This window comes from Lepisosteus platostomus, unplaced genomic scaffold (assembly GCF_059453375.1).
Source record: "Lepisosteus platostomus isolate fLepPlt1 unplaced genomic scaffold, fLepPlt1.hap1 Scaffold_97_H1, whole genome shotgun sequence".
NCBI lineage: Eukaryota > Metazoa > Chordata > Actinopteri > Semionotiformes > Lepisosteidae > Lepisosteus > Lepisosteus platostomus.
The window spans coordinates 120,001-140,068 of NW_028291709.1; the positions used below are offsets into that span (position 1 = coordinate 120,001).

The 20,068-nt window shown below is 41.5% G+C and overlaps 5 non-coding genes across 5 annotated transcripts; 1 reads left to right on the top strand and 4 right to left on the bottom strand.

The window, feature by feature from the left end:
* Positions 1-3,323: 3,323 nt before the first annotated feature.
* On the bottom strand, positions 3,324-3,394 carry trnag-gcc (transfer RNA glycine (anticodon GCC)). Its single transcript has one exon. It is a non-coding gene; the product is annotated as a tRNA-Gly (tRNA).
* A 4,339-nt stretch (positions 3,395-7,733) lies between these two features.
* Positions 7,734-7,875, bottom strand: LOC148630406 (U4 spliceosomal RNA). Its single transcript, XR_015935205.1, has one exon. It is a non-coding gene; the product is annotated as a U4 spliceosomal RNA (small nuclear RNA).
* A 2,246-nt stretch (positions 7,876-10,121) lies between these two features.
* Positions 10,122-10,193, top strand: trnag-ucc (transfer RNA glycine (anticodon UCC)). The gene has a single exon. It is a non-coding gene; the product is annotated as a tRNA-Gly (tRNA).
* A 7,886-nt stretch (positions 10,194-18,079) lies between these two features.
* trnai-aau (transfer RNA isoleucine (anticodon AAU)) lies at positions 18,080-18,153 on the bottom strand. Its single transcript has one exon. It is a non-coding gene; the product is annotated as a tRNA-Ile (tRNA).
* An 830-nt stretch (positions 18,154-18,983) lies between these two features.
* trnag-ucc (transfer RNA glycine (anticodon UCC)) lies at positions 18,984-19,055 on the bottom strand. Its single transcript has one exon. It is a non-coding gene; the product is annotated as a tRNA-Gly (tRNA).
* Positions 19,056-20,068: the final 1,013 nt, after the last annotated feature.

Here is a 20,068-nt window from a genome sequence, read left to right on the forward strand (position 1 = left end):
TTGTACATGGGAAGCCTGAAGACACATTGGCAAGGTGAGATATTTTTAATCTGTAAGGCTTCTGTAGTTTCTTTTTGAAATCATTGTTACAACATATTATGTAAAAGCATGTTGAAAAGAATCTACCTGCATTCCAGCGGCCCTGAGCAAGAGGCCGCTGTCCAGGAGGAAGAGATGCCAGAGGCTGCTCTAGAAACTGAAACAGAAGCGGATAAGGAAGGGGAAGATGTGAGCTCTGAAGAACTCTATCAGCAGTAAAACTTTTTTATTTTTCAGATGTATCTATTTTTTACTAAAATTCTAATTTGTCTTATAGGTATAAAATGTTTAAACCGGTGTTTTATATCCTTACAGGCCCTGAGTAGTTAAAAAGTATCAGCAGGCCGGAAGAGAGTGGCCCAAGCTGGACTCTATAGAAAGCACTCCCTGGATGCTCCTCTCCTGATTGGATTCAAACAGTACCTTACCAAGGATCTGGGAGTGGCAAATTATTCTCAGGAGGTATTTATTTTTTAAAGGCATTTAAAATTAAGCAATGGTATCTTCATTGTAAATGTTTTTATTTCTTAGCTTAAAATTCACCCATGTGAAATGATGTCAGCCATAAACATCATGACTCTATATTTCCTACCTGAATCTATTCTACTTAAATTATTACATTATACACAATTTGAGTTCATTTTAAAAAGTAAAAGGTAATGAAAGGAATGCATTTTCATAAGAAAGATAATACCGACATGCATGTGATAATCTTCCTTATATCATGTAGTGCATCATTTGGACACTTTGTGGGCTTCAAATACAAAGAAAATCATGTTCTATGGTACAAGATAAATACAAAACTTAAGCTTCTTTATAAAGCATAAGCAATCATTTATTACATCGCTTCTTGAATTAAATCTTTTGACAAGAGGTGAGACTTCTGTTACATTTAAACCCATGTTTAGCTGTGTTTTTTAGATTTAACTGAACCAATTTCTGTGTGTGATAATGTCCTTGAATTCTGACAACATCACACTAAATTACATGATATAAAACAGCTAATGTTTCTAGAGATAAAGTTTCTGAGATGCTTCTAATTACTTTTTATTACCAGGGACAGTTTAATTCACCTTGTACAGTACTGTAAGACCAAGATACTTTTTTTAAAAGTTATTTAACATTTTATAGAACTTTGTCTACTATGGCAACATGATGTGCTTGGTGAAACTTGGAAAAATACTGCTTGGCCACTTATCTTAAGATAAAGATAGGATAAAGGTTTATCTTTTGCACCTACCTGACCCCCAGGGAAGGCCAATGCTTTCTAAGTTGATGGTTCCCTACAGTAGACTGTACTTTAATTTCAAAGGTAATGTATATTGACCCAAATCAGTTTTGGAATCCAATCTACTGACGAGATGGAGCACATCCTTTTTTCAGGATTTTAGCATCATACGTTTGGTATATTTAGTCCCTAATGATGAAAGAAATGATCATAGAACATTTGGACACTTTGTGGGCTTGAAATACAAAGCAAATCATGTTCTATGGTACAAGATAAATACAAAACTTAAGCTTTTATTTTAATTAGATTTGTTTATAAAGCATAAGCAATCATTTATTACATTAATATATGTGAAAATAACATTTTAGCATTATACGTTTAGTATATTTAGTCCCTAATGCTGAAAGAAATGATCATAGAACATGACATCTAACCTTACCTGCGGTGTTTTTAATCCCTATTGCTCAATGCACGGTGAAAGCATTCCATACATGTGTCTGACAATGAGGAATGGGCCCCTGAGACAGTCATTTGCCTGTTTCACAAATGATCGTATTTTACTAGAGATTCTGTTTGGGATTCAGATGTGCATTCGGACAGCAATCCCTTTCAAGAAATGATACGTTCTGGATGAGGTCAAAGGTGCTGGAACACTGTATCTAGGATGTGTTTGCAGAGACTGTGTGTCTCCTGCTTCAACGCAGTGATAAACAGATGTGCTCCTTTAATTTATTGGTACATGCCCAGGGCAGTAAGCAGTCTGAGGATTTATTTCCAGATGGCATACAGCAGTGAAGCAGTGAAGTAGTGCAAAACACTGGATCATTATATTATTAGAATCTATTCTACTTAAATTATTACATTATACTCAATTTGAGTTCATTTTAAAAAGTAAAAGGTAATGAAAGGAATGCATTTTCATAAGAAAGATAATACCGATATGCATGTGATAATCTTCCTTATATCATGTAGTGCGTCATTTGGACACTTTGTGGGCTTGAAATACAAAGAAAATCACGTTCTATGGTACAAGATAAATACAAAACTTAAGCTTTTATTTGAATTAGATTTGTTTATAAAGCATAAGCAATCATTTATTACATTAATATATGTGAAAATAACATTTTAGCATCATATGTTTAGTATATTTAGTCCCTAATGCCGAAAGAAATGATCATTTGTTTAACAGGGTCTGTCTCAAAGGATGCAGTACTCCTGAAGGGTCTCAAACCCTACATTTCGGATGCCTAGCTGTATCCCTCACATGTGGCACCTCAGAATGACTTCTAACCTTACCTGTGGTGTATTCAGTCCCTATTGCTCAATGCACGGTGTACATACTGCATACATGTGTCTTGAGAACGAGGAATGGGCCCCTGAGACAGTCATTTGCCTGTTTCACAAACAGGGACCTGGACCTAGACCTGGCCCGTACAGGGCTAAAACCCGCGACCTTGGCGTTATTAGCACCACGCTCTAACCAACTGAGCTAACCGGCCTCACGACAGTGCTCCTCTCTGTGCTGCAAAAAATCAAACTCAGGGAATTTCTTTTGTCCTCCTTTGAATAGAAAGCCGTGTAATTCAGTGTACGGGCTTTCTCGTGCAGTTTCATGGTTCTTGTAACCCAAATCCTACACTGGCCTGAAGTGCCCCCCCATTTCACAGCATTTTTCAGCTGATTTAAAATGTACCTAAAGGAGAAGCATTATTGAAGACCATCAATTACCAAGAGCTTTTGTCAAAGGTTTTGGTGGTCATTTTGAATGACCACAGAGCGCTGTGACCTCGGTTTTACATCTCATCCAAAAGACAGCGCCCTTTTACAACACAGCATCTCCGTCACTATACTGGGGCATTGGGACCCGCACAGACCTCAGGGTGAGCGCCCCCCCGCCGGCACCATTAACACCGCTTCCAGCTGGAAGCTTTGTTTTTCCCTGTAGCTCATCCTCATCCAGGTACTGACCTGGCTCACACCTGCTTAGCTTCAGTGGGTTTTCAGTTGCGAGTTGCAAGGGGATGCAAGTGATGGAGCCGCTCGCTGCAAAAGCCACTGCATTGGCCGGGAATCGAACCCGAGCCTCCCGCGTGGCAGGCGAGAATTCTACCACTGAACCACCAATGCTCAGTGCCTGGGCCTTCAAAAAAGACGCTTTTTTGGTGCTCTGTGCAAAACGCGTCGACATATGCTTCCAGCTGCAAAATGCCATTTGCGGACGCTGAAGAACTTATTTCCAAGGCAGCGGGTACAAGCGATTGGGCGTTTTAAAACCACCAGGAACAGCAAAGAGGCGCGCTTCTTTGCTTGTGCCGAAACACACCGACTGAAGGCGGACAACGTAGTCGGCAGGATTGGAACCTGTGCGGGGAGACCCCAATGGATTTCTAGTCCATCGCCTTAACCACTCAGCCACGACTACAGCAAGCCCCACCGCAGCTGCGTTCTTGCTACAATCTTACCTGGATCGCGAGGCGCCGGCGGAAGCCTATTTCAAAGTCGTTCTCCGTTTCAAAAAAACATTTCCAAAATACAAGCCTTGCAGACAGACACGCCTCAGAGGACTTAAGGGTGGCTTCATGTCGGAATGATAAAGTCTCCCCGTCCGGACATGAAAATGCCACTTTGTTACACACAAAAAAAGAATCAACAACAGAGAAATGCCCACAAGCAAATCGCCTTTTTATTTATGCTCTTACCAACGCGATGGAAAGCAAAACAAAGCAAAGCAGAGCAAAACAAAACGAACAAACGCAAAACCCTCACGTCCCGCACTTGCATATAACGCCGTTACGTGCCCAAGCGGTATTGTACGTCATCCTAGCACTGCATCCCGGGTCGTACGATATATGGGAACGAGCACACGCCATGAATCGTCTCGAATCACTCCCTACAGCTGTAAGGCGCCTTGAAGCGTGCACCCCCAACATTCTTCTTTGCGCATCTGTGAAAGGTAAACTCTTGAGCAAACTCTGAACCAGCTCTAAGGAAACTAATCCGATTAGACGTTACTTTGACTCATCCTTTAAGGGACCCTTGTTAATTGGAGAAATCAATGATTTCGAATGAATTCTGTATGCGTTAAAAGACAGCTATACACAGAAAACATGCAGGATACTGCTCATGATGTTTCCCGAGCCGAAACACAGTGCGTTTTTCCAAGCCATTTGACAAAGCCCGCCCACTGAAAACTGCAGCAGATCGTGTAAAGGCGTTCAACTTTGTAACTACTGCACGCACAGGAAGCAGAATAAATTCCTCTTTTCAAACTGTCAAAGGTTTGCTGCAGGACATCGCACAATCTCTTTTGAACGGGGACAAACGATTTCTTATGGGGCGCAGTAAGTACAGACGTTTATAAAGCTCCACTCATGCCGACGATGCAGCATGAAGAAGCGCAACCTAACGTTTGACAGACAAAAGCCGGGCGCCGCTACGAGCAATATGAAATCAAACTGACAGCACACGGCGTTTCGCGCTGACTCAAAAGTGATCTCGACAGACGATGTTCTCTGCATAACGCTGAAAGAGCGTTTCTGTTGAGACGTAACCCATTGGGCAAAAGACGTATAATATACGTCTATTAAACGCATATCTTAGACGTCTAAATGTGGTCTACAATTCGTCTAGAATGAAATTCTAATATACGTCTAAAGTTAAACGTCAATTATACGTCTATATTTAGACGTTCATTATACATAAATGGTTGGAGTTCTATTATACGGATAAATTTAGAGGACTATTATACATATATGGTTGGAGTTCCGGATAACTTTAGAGGTCTATTATACGTATATGGTTAGAGGTCTATTATACGTATAACTTTAGAGGTCTATTATACGTATATGGTTAGAGGTCTATTATACGGATAACATTAGAGGTCTATTATACGTATATGGGTAGAGGTCTATTATACATCAAAGATAGATTTTATAGGTGTAGAAACAAGTAAAACAAGCCAATGATTAGGTTTAGAAATGTATTCTGAAAATACACATTCACACCTGAAACATATGTATTTCAAATTATACATTGTATACAATCAATCAACAATCAACATATGGGCAATAATCATAAAAACACAACTAGTCTTAAACTTCAGCTACAAATTCTGGTAACATGGCAATATACAGTATAGTAATGACAAACACAAAACTAATTACATTAACACACTAACTCAAAACCACATTTTGATTCAAATATACATTTTAAAATGTACAACTTCTATATTTCCAAGAAAAAAATATTACATAAAATATAAAATATTACAATGGAAGTTAAGACGATTTTTGTCCACTATTTGCAAACCCTGTCTAATTGTCCTAACAGTTAGAACCAAAAACCTATTATTTTCAGAGTCCAGATCTCTTGGCCCCCTGCCTTGCATATGCATTCTTCAAGTAACACATTGCGTGCTCCTTTATTTCTTTTTCTGTTGATGTAGGGTGGGACTTCAGCACCGCAGCTAGGAGAAAATTATATAATATTACTTCCCAAATAAATGATGATTAATATCTTCTTTAGTATAATCTAAAAAATGAACGGTTTACTAAGCTCAAAGCTGAAATAAATGTATAAAATTTGGCTTGCATCATAGCAGTTGAGCAATAAAGTCTGTCCTAATTAAAGAGTACCCAAAGTTTGAAAGTACAACATAGAATAAGAATAAGAGAAACGGCAAAACGATTTTGTGTCATCTTCCCCATTCACACTATTTTATGTGCCATTTTTTTTGCTAATTCACATACTATTTTAATCAAAATAATATTAAGAAAGATCTGTATGTATTCAGATAGTATTATTATTGTTCATACTTACTCGTCAAAAGAGGATTGCTGAGATATTTTCGGATATACTTCTACGTTTGAAAAACGTGTCCAAAATGGTGACCAACGAATACTAGCAATGCATTGTGGTATATAACCGGAAAATATGATGGGTTCGATATTTTCTCAACGTATGCGTTTATTAATGTTGTCGATATTATGGTTGAAATTTAACATTGATAATACATCGCTGCTATGAGCTGATGTGCAATTTTAACGCATGCAAATATTAAGGATCGGTCACTGTTGTATGGTATTATATATAATGACATTATGGAATAGGATGGGGACAGGCCTGGCATCAAGGGGGGAGGGGGGAATGTCGCCCCTTCAGTTTTGGGCAAAAAGATTTACCTAACTTAATTTGCACCCTAAAAAAATAGTTGTACTTTGTCAATGGTCAGACAACACTAAATGACACGAACAGTCACTCAGTCTGTTTGATGGGCAGGAGGGCTATCCGTCCAGGAACTGCACATATTATTGAGTGTCAACATTACGATCCTGTTTGCTCAGGTGGACCGATTCCTTGCAGTAGTTTATCATTATACTTAAAATCGTTATATAACTAGGACTAGTTATAGCAGTCTGTGCTTTCTGTTGGTTTTACAACATTTTTTTCTTAACGATTCAGAACGTCCATGTAGCTGCAAAAATGAACGCTTATGGTACTTTTCGCTCCAGGCAATACAAACGTTGAGAGTGACGAAAAATGTGAAACTGAACTTCATCGCAAATACCAGATTGCTAGTCGTTATCTTCTATCATGAAGCACTAATCAATGGCATAGCTGCGAGATTTCATTTGGGTAGCTGCACCGTACAGCTCCGTTTCAACCGAAATATCACTCCCCCCTCAGAATTTCAGACGCCCCCCTACAGATTTTTCCTCGGGCACCGCGCACTGATGGGGGACTTTTGTCAAGAAAATAAAAATAGAAACTCTATAGGCACTCAAACATTTTACTGTTTTTTTTCAGGCAGGTGGCAAGACCCCCTCAGCAAAACCCTTGTATGCCAAGCTGTGGGCATTGATTCGTCGAATATACGTATATTTACGGCGAAATTACGGCTATACGTATATATACGTCGCCTCGACGTATAATCAACGTCGAATTGCAACCGTAAAATCGACGACATGAATAAACGCATATATAACGTCGAAAAAACATCTAACACAGTGCCTGAGGCTTTTTACTGTATGTATCGTGTGTGCCGCAACTAGGAGTATACGGCACTCTGCACAGTGTACGAAGTAAATTATTTTCGCAGTAATTAATTTATTATATTTACTATATTTATTATACACGTGTAAATTAATTGCTGCGAAAATAATTTACTTCGTACACTGTGCAGAGTGCCGTATACTCCTAGTTGCGGCACACGCGATACATACAGTAAAAAGCCTCAGGCACTGTGTTAGATGTGTTTTCGACGTTATATATGTGTTTGTTAATGTCGTCAATTTTACGGTTGCAATTCGACGTTGATTATACTTCGAGGCGACGTATATATACGTATAGCCGTAATTTCACCGTAAATATACGTATATTCGACGAATCAATGCCCACTGGGAACAAGCTCGCTTCTTTCTACCATGATGTCACCATGACCAAATCTGTCTTTAAACACCTTGCTCAGTCTCTAACGAGACTGTCAAAAATTGCTTTCGCCGATTGTACTGCAAACCGGCGGAAGCGGGGTATTGGGAAAAGTTTTCAACTAGCAATAATCCCGCCTCGGCTAAACTTCACAGGCTACGATGCTGCCACTGCGCAAAGCTGACGGTTGCCAGGCAACCGCGGGGATCCTATGGAAAACGTTATCAATCGTCTCATGGCATGTCGTTGCTGTAACGCTTCATATTTGTCGTCTTCTTCTAGCTTGAGGTTTTGAAGAATTTCATGACAGACAAGGGCTCCGTTGGGAACAAAGAAACCCGTTGATTCTTTTCAGCAGCAGAAATACAACCCTTTAAATACAAGATGACAGAACAATGACGAAGGGCATGCCGGGAGGAACTCATGCACTACAGAGGAAAGGGGGCGGGCACGTACAGTTCACATTCAAGCCACAAGTACTCTTCTCGGATGTTGCACAAACAAATCCTAACGTCTTGAAAGCATTGCGGCATGTTTGTGTCCCACTTCCCGTGGCTGCAGGATGACTGACATGAATGGACAAACACAATCTGTGGCGTTTAGCGTGACATAGTCTTGCAGGCATCGTGCTGTCTCACTGCAATACTATACCGCTGGAGGAAACAGTCCATCTGGCCATGAAACTCATTTGAACGTCTAGCTACAGCAACTAACAATATCATGATTTATTCAGGATGTGTGGAATCAGCACGTCCCGGAGACAGCTTCCGAAATCGTGAGCATTCTCTGGTGGTAGGGGCGTTCAAGATGGCGCTCAGGTGGGAGGTAAAGTTTAGTGGTTGAGGATTTTTTTTGAGTTTTTCATGACCTGAATGTTAATTTTTGCTTTTTTTGACTACAGAAAAATAAGGACTTAACACTAGTTGTTTAAACTTCAGTTATAATTGAAAGAAAAAAAAACGATTTTTTTTAGGTTTAAGAATTTCGATATGAGTAACACTGGGAAAACAAAAGAGAGTGCTGGGTCTTCGAAGGAGAAGTCTAAGAAACCTCAATCGTATATGTATAGCACTACAAGAAAATTGATGGCAACTAAAGGGAAAAGTGAAGCAGCTGGAGGGGACGTGGAAAGAGTGCTGGAGATGCGCTCGTACGCGAGCGTTCGCAGCCCAAGTGAGACTCAGCTGCCAGAGGAAGAGCCGGAGTCCCTGCCCAGCACACCTGTGAAAACCCCGGCAGCCAAGAGAGGAAGGGGCGACCTGACGCTGGAGGAGCTCCAGACCAACATCTTCAACATGATGGCACAGAGCATGGGTGAGCTGAAGGAAATGATTTGATCTAATACAGTCGAAATCGAAAGTCTTAAAAAGTCCATGGACTGTGTGTTTAAAGAGGTTGAAGACTTAAAGAGTGAAGTAAAAGTTCTTAAACAAGTAAATACCAAACAAGAAAAGCATATTAAAGAACTTGAATTGAAAGTGAACGATGTAGATAGATACCGTCGATGATGGAATTTAAAATTATTTGGAGTTAAAGAGGAACGTGATAAGGACCTTGTTGCAACAGTGAAGGGTATCTGTAAAAGGACCCTGCCGGACCAGGAGGACGTAATATCGGCCATTGACTTTGTTCACAGGCTCGGGAGAGCGAACATGTCTGGGCAAGTGCGCCCCAGATCGATTATAATACAGTTCACCAAGAGGACGGCGAGGGACATGCTGTGGCGAGCGGCGAGGGGGAATGAGTATTTGAATGGGAACAAACTGAGGTTTGCAGAGGACCTGTCTGCCGCGGACAGGAGCACCAGGAACCAGCTGTGGCCCCAGGTTGAAGCTGCCAGAAGAGAGGGGAGGAGAGCCTACTTTGTGGGAGCGAGGGCCTTTATGGACGGGAAGGAGATTTGCTCCCAGTGACTGCTCAGTTAATGATTATGTTTGGTTATATTTGTTATACCAGTATATACTAGTGTTTCTTTAGTGTTAGTTTGGAATGGTGTAGTTAAGTGTTAAGGACTGTTATAGTTCTGGTTCTTTGAAAAACTCAATAGTTTAGACAGTCTTAGAGTTAGTTATTTGCTTTTGTGTATGTCTTTTTCATGAATGCCAGAGGTACTCGAAATGTTGTTAAAAGAAAAACTGTGTGCTGAGTTTTATTTTTTACAGGAAACGCATGCATGTTGAAACTAAAGTTTATAAATAATTGAGAAATATTAAAGCAAGGAAAATATGATACGTGTAAAATATACAATTTGATCACATAATTACTTAATTACCTCTGGTAGTTAAATGCTTTTTTCTGCTGCGTTTTTTTTCTCTTGTACATGACTCTGATCCTCTTGTTGTATTTGTATTTGTAAATTCTATGTTTAATAAAAAAAAAATTAAAAAAAGCATTCTCTGGTGGTGTCCTGCAGGCTTCCTGTGGGTGTGCGTTGGTGGTATAGTGGTGAGCATAGCTGCCTTCCAAGCAGTTGACCCGGGTTTGATTCCCGGCCAACGCAGTGGCGAATGTTTTCAAATGCTGTCATGAGCCTTGGATTGTGACTACCAAAGCGAAGCCTTTTGAAAGAGCTAAAGCACTGAAAAACGGAATTGAGGGAGAATCTTACAGGGGATTCTGAGCGGTGTCTGCATACACGCAGTCCGATACGGGTGCTGAAAGCTTGAGCTACTCTCAATGTCATGCTGGCTTTCCCCGGAGTAAATCTGTAACATTGAAAGAATGCTTCTGGCAGGTTCAAAAAGGGACCCTTGTTAATTGGAGAAATCAATGATTTCGAATGAATTTTGTATGCGTTAAAAGACAGCTATACACAGAAAACATGCAGGACACTGCTCATGATGTTTCCCGAGCCGAAACACAGTGCGTTTTTTCAAGCCATCTGACAAAGCCCGCCCACTGAAAACTGCAGCAGATCGTGTAAAGACGTTCAACTTTGTAACTACTGCACGCACAGGAAGCAGAATAAATTCCTCTTTTCAAACTGTCAAAGGTTTGCTTTACGAACGCCGCAGGACATCGCACAATCTCTTTTGAACAGGGACAAACGATTTCTTATGGGGCGCAGTAAGTACTGTTACTGTCACTGCTCGATACCGACGTTGGCCTACTATACCATGTTCAGCCACTGCTAGAAAATGTACGGCTCTAGCACCGGAGCAAACAACAGGAGGGCCGATGTCGAACAGGCACACATGTCAGACATGGAGAGCGATGAGAATGGGATTCGAACCCATGCCTGCAGAGCACAATGGATTAGCAATCCATCACCTTAACCACTCAGCCACCTTGTCGACGCAACTGGGCTGTCCGGACATGGGTTGGCGCGCTCCAGATGATCTTTTTCTTTTTTTCCCCACGTACTCGAGGGTCATTTTCCTGTTCCACATGTGATTTCAACATTTTCCTTGGGAGATGTCAAGCCAGCAAGCCACTGCTGTGGTTCAGTGGCCAGTGTGGAGTTCAGTGGCCCTGTTGTACACAGAAAGCACATTGAGCTCCTTGGACATGAAAAGTTCCAGATAAAAGCCATTTGTCATCCTTTCTCTTGGTGTCGATGTTGCTATTGTATGTAAAGGTGGCAACTTGCTCAGCGAGCAGGCGGCGCACACACCGAATGCAGATGTGTCTGAGTGGTGTGTCCAAGTGGCTGCAAAAGGACAACACTCCTGGGGCGCCGTGGCTTAGTTGGTTAAAGCGCCTGTCTAGTAAACAGGAGATCCCCGCCTACGGCTAGACTTAAATAAATGCAAGTATTCATTCCCTGTCTTTAACGCGACTTGTTTTTCTTAAAATGGATGCAACTTGCAAAACATGAAATACAAGCCTTGCTAATCAGCGCTAGCGGCTGGCAAAAAAAAGGAGTCAGCTATTTTTTTTTCTTTAACCTTAACCCTGCTAACGGAGAAGAGTTAAACGACCGAGTCTATGCAGCTTAAACGGTGCGCAAGTCGGGTTCTTAGCTGAAAGGGTGGTAAATCACGCTCACCCCAGTCCTTAATCTTTTAAAGAGGATACAAAATTGAACCTAGTCGCCACATCACATACATCCTGTTAAATGATAAAAAGGTAACATCTATCCTCGCTCCAGAGTAAATCTCACGTTGAGGGCATCTTTTTTTTCACTTTACCGTGAGTCGGGCTCGGCTGCACAGAGGAGAGAGCAGAGCAATGAGGTCACAGGGACAGGGGAGTCACACGCTGGCGGTTTGAATACGCGGAAGATCACTGAGGGATCCACAGTATGTGGACCCTCCGTTCTGCCATCAGTCCACACTCCGGACTCTGAATCCTGCCATCCGAGTTAAGATCTCTGCGGAACCTGAGGCGCAGTTCCTTCTTAAAACGTAATCTGGTGAGCATTTCTAGAATCGCACTTGTATAGATGCAGCCTTTAATGTGTTGCTAGGTTAAAATTGATGACTTCTTGTATTTCAGTAGGCAACTGCCCTCTTGATTTTGGATTTAATTTCTTTATTACAGGGGCGCTTTTATGAAGACAGAGTCATGTTCAGGTACTTTGCTTGATGGAGGAAGCTCATTTCGGACTCTGTGATCTGCTCACCTGGAAAGGTCTGCTGTACTACTACAAGAGAGAAGTAGGGTCTGGAAGAAGGGACAATTTTATGATGCTTTGGAAGATAGTTTTTTTTTTCTTATACTGAAAATGAAAAGTAGTTGTTTCTATATGGACTCAGTCTTTGGAATTTGTATATTTATACATTTCAGTGAACCCTCAGCCATTCCTTCTGTATTGTAATTCAATTTCTCTTTTAAAATTCCTTCCCCACTTCTAGGACCTGCAGTTGCTGAACTCCACAATGGCTTCTATTGGAAAGTCTGTGACTGAGACCATTATTTATTTAGGAGCAATGAGCAATTCTTATATAAATGCAATAAAATCATTATGCTCAAACTATGAGAGAGAATTTTAAGGATAATTTAAGAAATCAGTCTTAGCTTGTTTCTATACACAGATGGTATTATTTATTTTCAAAGGAAACACGCGAGGATTCCCCTGGTGTGCAAGATGTGCCTGAATACTTTTGATCAGCTTCCTGCTCACTTCAAGAGGGCGTGTATGAAGCACGCCATGGCAGAAGAGATCAGGTGGCCTCTCAACAGGCAAGGGAGGACATGATGAATCACCTGAAGAACGGGGTCATCGTGGATTACCACAGAATAGAGATCAAAGGACACTTTGTGGGCTTGAAATACAAAGAAAATCATGTTCTATGGGACAAGATAAATACAAAACTTAAGCTTTTATTTTAATTAGATTTATTTATAAAGCATAAGCAATCATTTATTACATTAATATATGTGAAAATAACATTTTAGTATCATACGTTTAGTATATTTAGTCCCTAATGCTGAAAGAAATGATCATAGAACATGACATCTAACCTTACCTGCTGTGTTTTTAATCCCTATTGCTCAATGCACGGTGAAAGCATTGCATTCATATGTCTGACAATGAGGAATGGGCCCCTGAGACAGTCATTTGCCTGTTTCACAAATGATCGTATTTTACTAGAGATTCTGTTTGGGATTCAGATGTGCATTCGGACAGCAATCCCTTTCAAGAAATGATACGTTCTGGATGAGGTCAAAGGTGCTGGAACACTGTATTTAGGATGTGTTTGCAGAGACTGTGTGTCTCCTGCTTCAACGCAGTGAGAAATAGATGTGCTCCTGTAATTCATTGGTACATGCCCAGGGCAGTAAGCAGTCTGAGGATTTATTTCCAGACGGCATAGAGCAGTGAAGCAGTGAAGTAGTGCAACACACTGGATCATTATATTATTAGAATCTATTCTACTTAAATTATTACATTATACACAATTTGAGTTCATTTTAAAAAGTAAAAGGTAATGAAAGGAATGCATTTTCGTAAGAAAGATAATACCGATATGCATGTGATAATCTTCCTTATATCATGTAGTGCGTCATTTGGACACTTTGTGGGATTGAAATACAAAGAAAATCATGTTCTATGGTACAAGATAAATACAAAACTTAAGCTTTTATTTTAATTAGATTTGTTTATAAAGCATAAGCAATCATTTATTATATTAATATATGTGTGTAGCGGCGAGGCTTATTAATAAGGCAGAATTAAGTGTTCTGAGCCTTCCCAAATGAGGCCCCATTTCTCTGTTCATCTCTGTGGTGCAGCCACAGAGAGACTATTCATGCAGGGTGATTTAAGGTCCTAGGACAGCTCCCAAAGGGGGATGCACTTAGCTAAGCCTGGCTATCATGATCAATGGTCATCCATTGGCGCCTATCTGTCTAGGGAGTGCCAGTTGGACATCTGGACTGCATTACTAAGTGTCAGGACTAAGTGACTCATATCTCACCTTGATCAATCAATCAGGGACTGGTAGGGCCGAGTAACCCACGTGGGACTCTGATGCCCATGGAACTTTCAGCCAATCAATGAGCTGAAGTTCCTCCAGGTAAAAACAGGCAACACAGAGAGCCTGTGAGATTCAGTAAGATTCAGAAGGGAGGATTCAGAGGATTCTGTGGACAATTCTAAAGGGAATTCAAAGGAGAAATCCAGGGCAGGGCGGCCCAGGAGCAGAAGGCTCCCAAGGGCAGGACATTCTTGCAGCGCGCCTCCTGACCATCCTGAGACTCAGCCCGGACAACCACGGAACGGCCAGTGTGTCCGAGTGCCAGAACTTTCCTTTGTTCTAAGAGTCTAGAGCGGAGGTTGCCAGAGAATAACCAGAGGATCCACCCGAGGTTAGCACCAGCAGCAGGCCTCGTGAACAGGTCGGAACTGTGGACAGCTGAATCACTATTCAGAACTAGCTCTTCATCAGAAACGAACCGGTCCTCTTCCTGACTTGCTGGGACCCACAGTCATCTTTTCTCCTGTGCACAAACTTTGCTAGTTAAAGCCCACAGTGAGCATCAGCAGCGCAGCGTCGCAAGCCGCACAGCACAGCCTGGCACGGAGCCAGAGAGCGCGGATTGGACAGCAACAGCCTGCAACTGTTTCTTTGTGCCCGCAGGAAGATCTGAATCCCCAAAGATTGGATGAGTATTCAACTTCAATGCATTACAGCTCGAGAATTCAATTGTTATCCCAACCAGTTGATATCAATTTAATTCCTAAGAGTTATGTACTTGTTTGAGTATCTAATGTAGAAGTTATAACCAAGTTCATTAACGAAACGGTCTTAATGAATGATATACTGAACGTATGTCCTCTTGATATGTGTAACACTTCGTAACTGACTGAATATATATCTTTTGTATTCTGATAACCCTCTCGATAAGATCTGTTAGGTTTACATGCATATTTTATGTATTAATAAATGTATCCTCGTGTATTAGTACCTGTGTGTGCGCGTTGTTTGAGTTATGTCACATGGTTGGATTCTAAAGCCATCAAAAGAATCAACTTTGTGATTTACTGCTACAATTAATAATTGTCTCAGTAAATGCCCAAACCCTACAGAACTGGTGCCTTCAGAGAGCCACTACATTTAATTTTGCTATGGCAACATTACATATTTGGCGTCCCTGAGCCGGTTTTCTTACATGTGAAAATAACATTTTAGCATCATATTATTACATACAGGTCTCTAGCTTCAACACAGTGATATATATATATACTCAGTGATTTATTGGTACATGCCCAGGTCAATAATCAGAATGAGGATTTATTTCCAGACGGGCTACAGGTAGTGTTGTGAAATACTTCAACACACTGGATCGCAGATTTAGACCCCCTGCACTCTTACTCCTTAAAAACCAAAGAAATGAAGATATGTAGCAATCACATTGCAACAGGGCTGACAGTGACTTAATGCTTATACTAGTGGACTTCTGGTACCTTTAGGGTACGGTGTTCCCTGAAGGGCTCTCAAACCCCGCATTTCAGATGCCTAGCTGTTTCGCTGATGTGTTGCACCTCAGAATCACTTTTAAACCTTACCTCTGGTATCTTTAATCCCTATTGCTCAACGCATGGTGAAAGTATTGCATAAATGTGTCTGAAAATGAGCAATGGGCACCTGAGAGACTCATTTGCCTGTTTCACAAATGATCATATTTGACTAGAGATTCTGTTTGGGATTCAGTTGTGCATTCTGACAGCAATCGCTTTCAAAAAACGATACATTCTGGATGAGGTCAAGGTGCAGGAACACTGTATTTAGGATGTGTTTGCACTTATTCTGTGTCTCTAGCTTCAACACAGCGATATATGTATATGCTCACTGATTTTTTGGTACATGCCCAGGGCAATAATCATTATGAGGATTTATTTCCTGATGTGCTAGGGGTAGTGTTGTGAAATACTTCAACACACTGGATCGCAGGTTTAAACCGCCTGCACTCTTACTCCTTAAAAACCAACAAATGCAGATATGTAGCAATCATATTGTAGCTGACACTCATTTGCCTGTTTCACAAATGATCATATTTTACTAGAGATTCTGTTTGGGATCCGGATGTGCATTCTGACAGCAATCTCCTTATCGCGGCTTTGCCCTTCTTGCCTCTTTGGACAATATCTCCATCTTGTGGTCGTTATTGGTAATGTCTAGACAACATCTCCATCTTGTGGTCGTTGTTGGTAATGTCTTCTTATGCCCTTTTTTATTTTAATTCTCTATTAGTTGATTCAAGAATCTCTACAATGGAGATGAAAACATCAGTTTTAGAGCAGACAATATGACTATTTATAGTCCAATTAGAAACTTATTACCCTGTTTTTAACAAAATAACAAATTAAAATTGATTAAAACTAAGTTTGGAACACCAGGGAACATAACAAATGATTTTTAGGAAAACCATGAGGTTCTCTGTGTCCAATGCCTGCAAGGGGAGAAAGCTAGAATCCTTTGATTTTTTCAAAATTTGAAAATAAACATCATATAACAACAGCTTTCATTCCTAGGAGTGAAAAATAACCATTTTTGAAGACATAGTAGTTTCTAAAACACTACAATAAAGTTAAAAACATCAGTTTTATATTACATTATTTTTAGTGAAATTAGTCATTTTTTGCACTATTTTTAATAAAATATCTAATTAAAAGTGATTAAAATTAAGTTTGGAACAACAAGGAACACAAAAAAAAAGATTTTTAGGAAAACCATGAGGTCCTCTGTGCCCGATGCCTGCAAGGGGAGAAAGCTAGAATCCTAAAAAAAAGTTATCAATTCTAGAGCCTAAGAGGAAAACAAGACAAATGTATATCTCCAAATAATTTTATGTGCTTCAGAAGAGCCCAGGAAAGTTTTTTGCATACATGAAACCACGCCCGTTTGCACATAAGCAGACATGGTTGCACACACGACTGCATGAAAGCACACGTGCATGCGAAGTCATCCTGTTGAGCATTTGAAAAGCCGCACCACGCCGCACTTGAAATAGCTCTTACATTAGTGGTAGACGCAGGAATCGCCTTTTTATTTACGCTCTTACCAACGCGATGGAAAGCAAAACAAAGCAAAGCAGAGCAAAACAAAACGAACAAACGAAAACCCTCACGTCCCGCACTTGCATGTAACGCCGTTACGTGCCCAAGCGGTATTGTACGTCATCCTAGCACTGCATCCCGGGGCATAAGGTATATGGGAACGAGCACACGCCACGAATCGTCTCGAATCACTCCCTACAGCTGTAAGACGCCTTGAAGCGTGCACCCCCAACATTCTTCTTTGCGCATCTGTGAAAGGTAAACTCTTGAGCAAACTCTGAACCAGCTCTAAGGAAACTAATCTGATTAGACGTTACTTTGACTCATCTTTTTACTCTCAGTGCTGGATTGCTCAAACTCCAGCTAGGGTCAGGTTTAACATTCCCACGCTACTTAGACACTTTGTTTACGCTCAGTGCTGGATTTTGGGAACTTCAGGACGAGTGGGAATTTTCTCCTATCTGTCAATTCTGTTTTGTTTTGGAGACTCTTGGCTGCCTATATTGTACAGTGCAGCGTGAAGGAAACATTTTCCAAAACTGTGTCAGCTCAAAAGTTGTAAGAATACCTCTCCAGCTGCTTTACCTCTCTTCATTTTTGTCATTTAATGTGACAATCGATGTATAACTGGAGCCTCACATATGCAAATGGTGAGGCTCCAGTTCGACACCACTTTACAGTATATGACAAAAGCATGGCAGACTGTGCCGGACCAGCTGGTAACTTCCGCTTATTTTGACCATATTAAACATTGGAAATCTTCCCACTTGCATTTGTGACACTTGATTTTGGCTCCACCTAAGACACTCTTAAATCTTCAAACACTTTTCTCTTCTCCCGCAACACTCTTGTCTGTCGGCACTGTGTGGCAGCGTTGCAGGACAACCCATCTCACCACGGAAAGGAACCTAACAGCTTTGGTAAGAGAGGAGAAAAGGACATGGCCCGTACGGGGCTCGAACCCGCGACCTTGGCGTTATTAGCACCACGCTCTAACCAACTGAGCTAACCGGCCTCGTGACAGTGCCCCTCTCTGTGCTGCAAAAAATCGAACTCAGGGAATTTCTTTTGTCCTCCTTTGAATAGAAAGCCGTGTAATTCAGTGTACGGGCTTTCACATGCAGTTTCATGGTTTCACAGCATTATTCAGCTGATTTTAAATGTACCTAAAGGAGAAACATTATTGAAGACCATCAATTACCAAGAGCTTTTGTCAAAGGTTTTGGTGGTCATTTTTAATGACCACAGAGCACTATGACCTCGGTTTTACATCTCATCCAAAAGACAGCGCCCTTTTACAACACAGCTTCTCCATCACTATATTGGGAGATTGGGACCCGCACAGACCTCAGGGTGAGCGCCTCCCCGCTGGCCCCATTAACACCACTTCCAGCTGGAAGCTTTGTTTTTCCCTGTAGCTCACCCTCATCCAGGTACTGACCTGGCTCACACCTGCTTAGCTTCAGTGGGTTTTCAGTTGCGAGTTGCAAAAGTTGGGATGCAAGTGATGGAGCCGTTCGCTGCAAAAGCCACTGCATTGGCCAGGAATCGAAACCAAGCCTCCTGCGTGGCAGGCGAGAGTTCTAACAATGAACCACCAATGCTCAATGCCTGTACCTTCAAAAAAGACGCTTTTTTGGTGCTGTGTGCAAAAAGCGTCGACATCTACTTCCAGCTGCAAAATGCCATCCGCGGACGCTGTGAATTTATTTATTTAGACACCGCTCAGAATCCCCTGTAAGATTCTCCTTCAATTCCGTTTTGCAGTGCTTTAGCTCTTTCAAAAGGCTTCGCTTTGCTAGTCACAATCCAAGGCTTGTGACAGCATTTGAAAACACTTGCCACTGCGTTGGCCGGGAATCAAACCCGGGTCAACTGCTTGGAAGGTAGCTATGCTCACCACTATACCACCAACACATGCCCGGGGGAGCCCTCCAGGACACCACCAGAGAATGCTCACGATTTCAGAAGCTGTCTCCGGGACGTGCTGATTCCACACATCCTGAATAAATCATGTTATTGTTAGTTGCTGTAGCTAGACGTTCAAATGAGTTTCATGGCCAGATGGACTGTTTCCTCAAGTGGTATAGTATTGCAGTAAGACAGCACGATGCCTGCAAGACTATGTCACGCTAAACGCCACAGATTGTGTTTGTCCGTTCGTGTCAGTCGTCCTGCAGCCACGGGAAGTGGGACACAAACATGCTGCAATGCTTTCAAGACATTAGGATTTGTTTGTGCAACATCCGAGAAGAGTACTTGTGGCTTGAATGTGACTGAGCAAGGTGTTTAAAGACAGAGACTGAAAACTGTTAAAGGATGAGTCAAAGTAACGTCTAATCGGATTAGTTTCCTTAGAGCTGGTTCAGAGTTTGCTCAAGAGTTTACCTTTCACAGATGCGCAAAGAAGAATGTTGGGGGTGCACGCTTCAAGGCGCCTTACAGCTGTAGGGAGTGATTTCAGACGATTCGTGGCGTGTGCTCATTCCCATATACCGTACGCCCCGGGGTGCAGTGCTAGGATGACGTACAATACCGCTTGGGCACGTAACGGCGTTATATGCAAGTGCGGGACGTGAGGGTTTTGCGTTTGTTCGTTTTGTTTTGCTCTGCTTTGCTTTGTTTTGCTTTCCATCGCGTTGGTAAGAGCATAAATAAAAAGGCGATTCCTGTGTCGACCACTAATGTAAGAGCTATTTCACGTGCGCCGTGGTGCGGCTTTTCAAATGCTTAACAGGATGATTTTGCATGCACGCGTGCTTTCATGCAGTCGTGTGTGCAACCATGTCTGCTTACGTGCAAACGGGCGTGGTTTCATGTATGCAAAAAACTTTCCTGGGCTCTTCTGAAGCACATAAAATTATTTGGAGATATACATTTGTCTTATTTTCCTCTTAGGCTCTAGAATTGATAACTTTTTTTTCATTTTT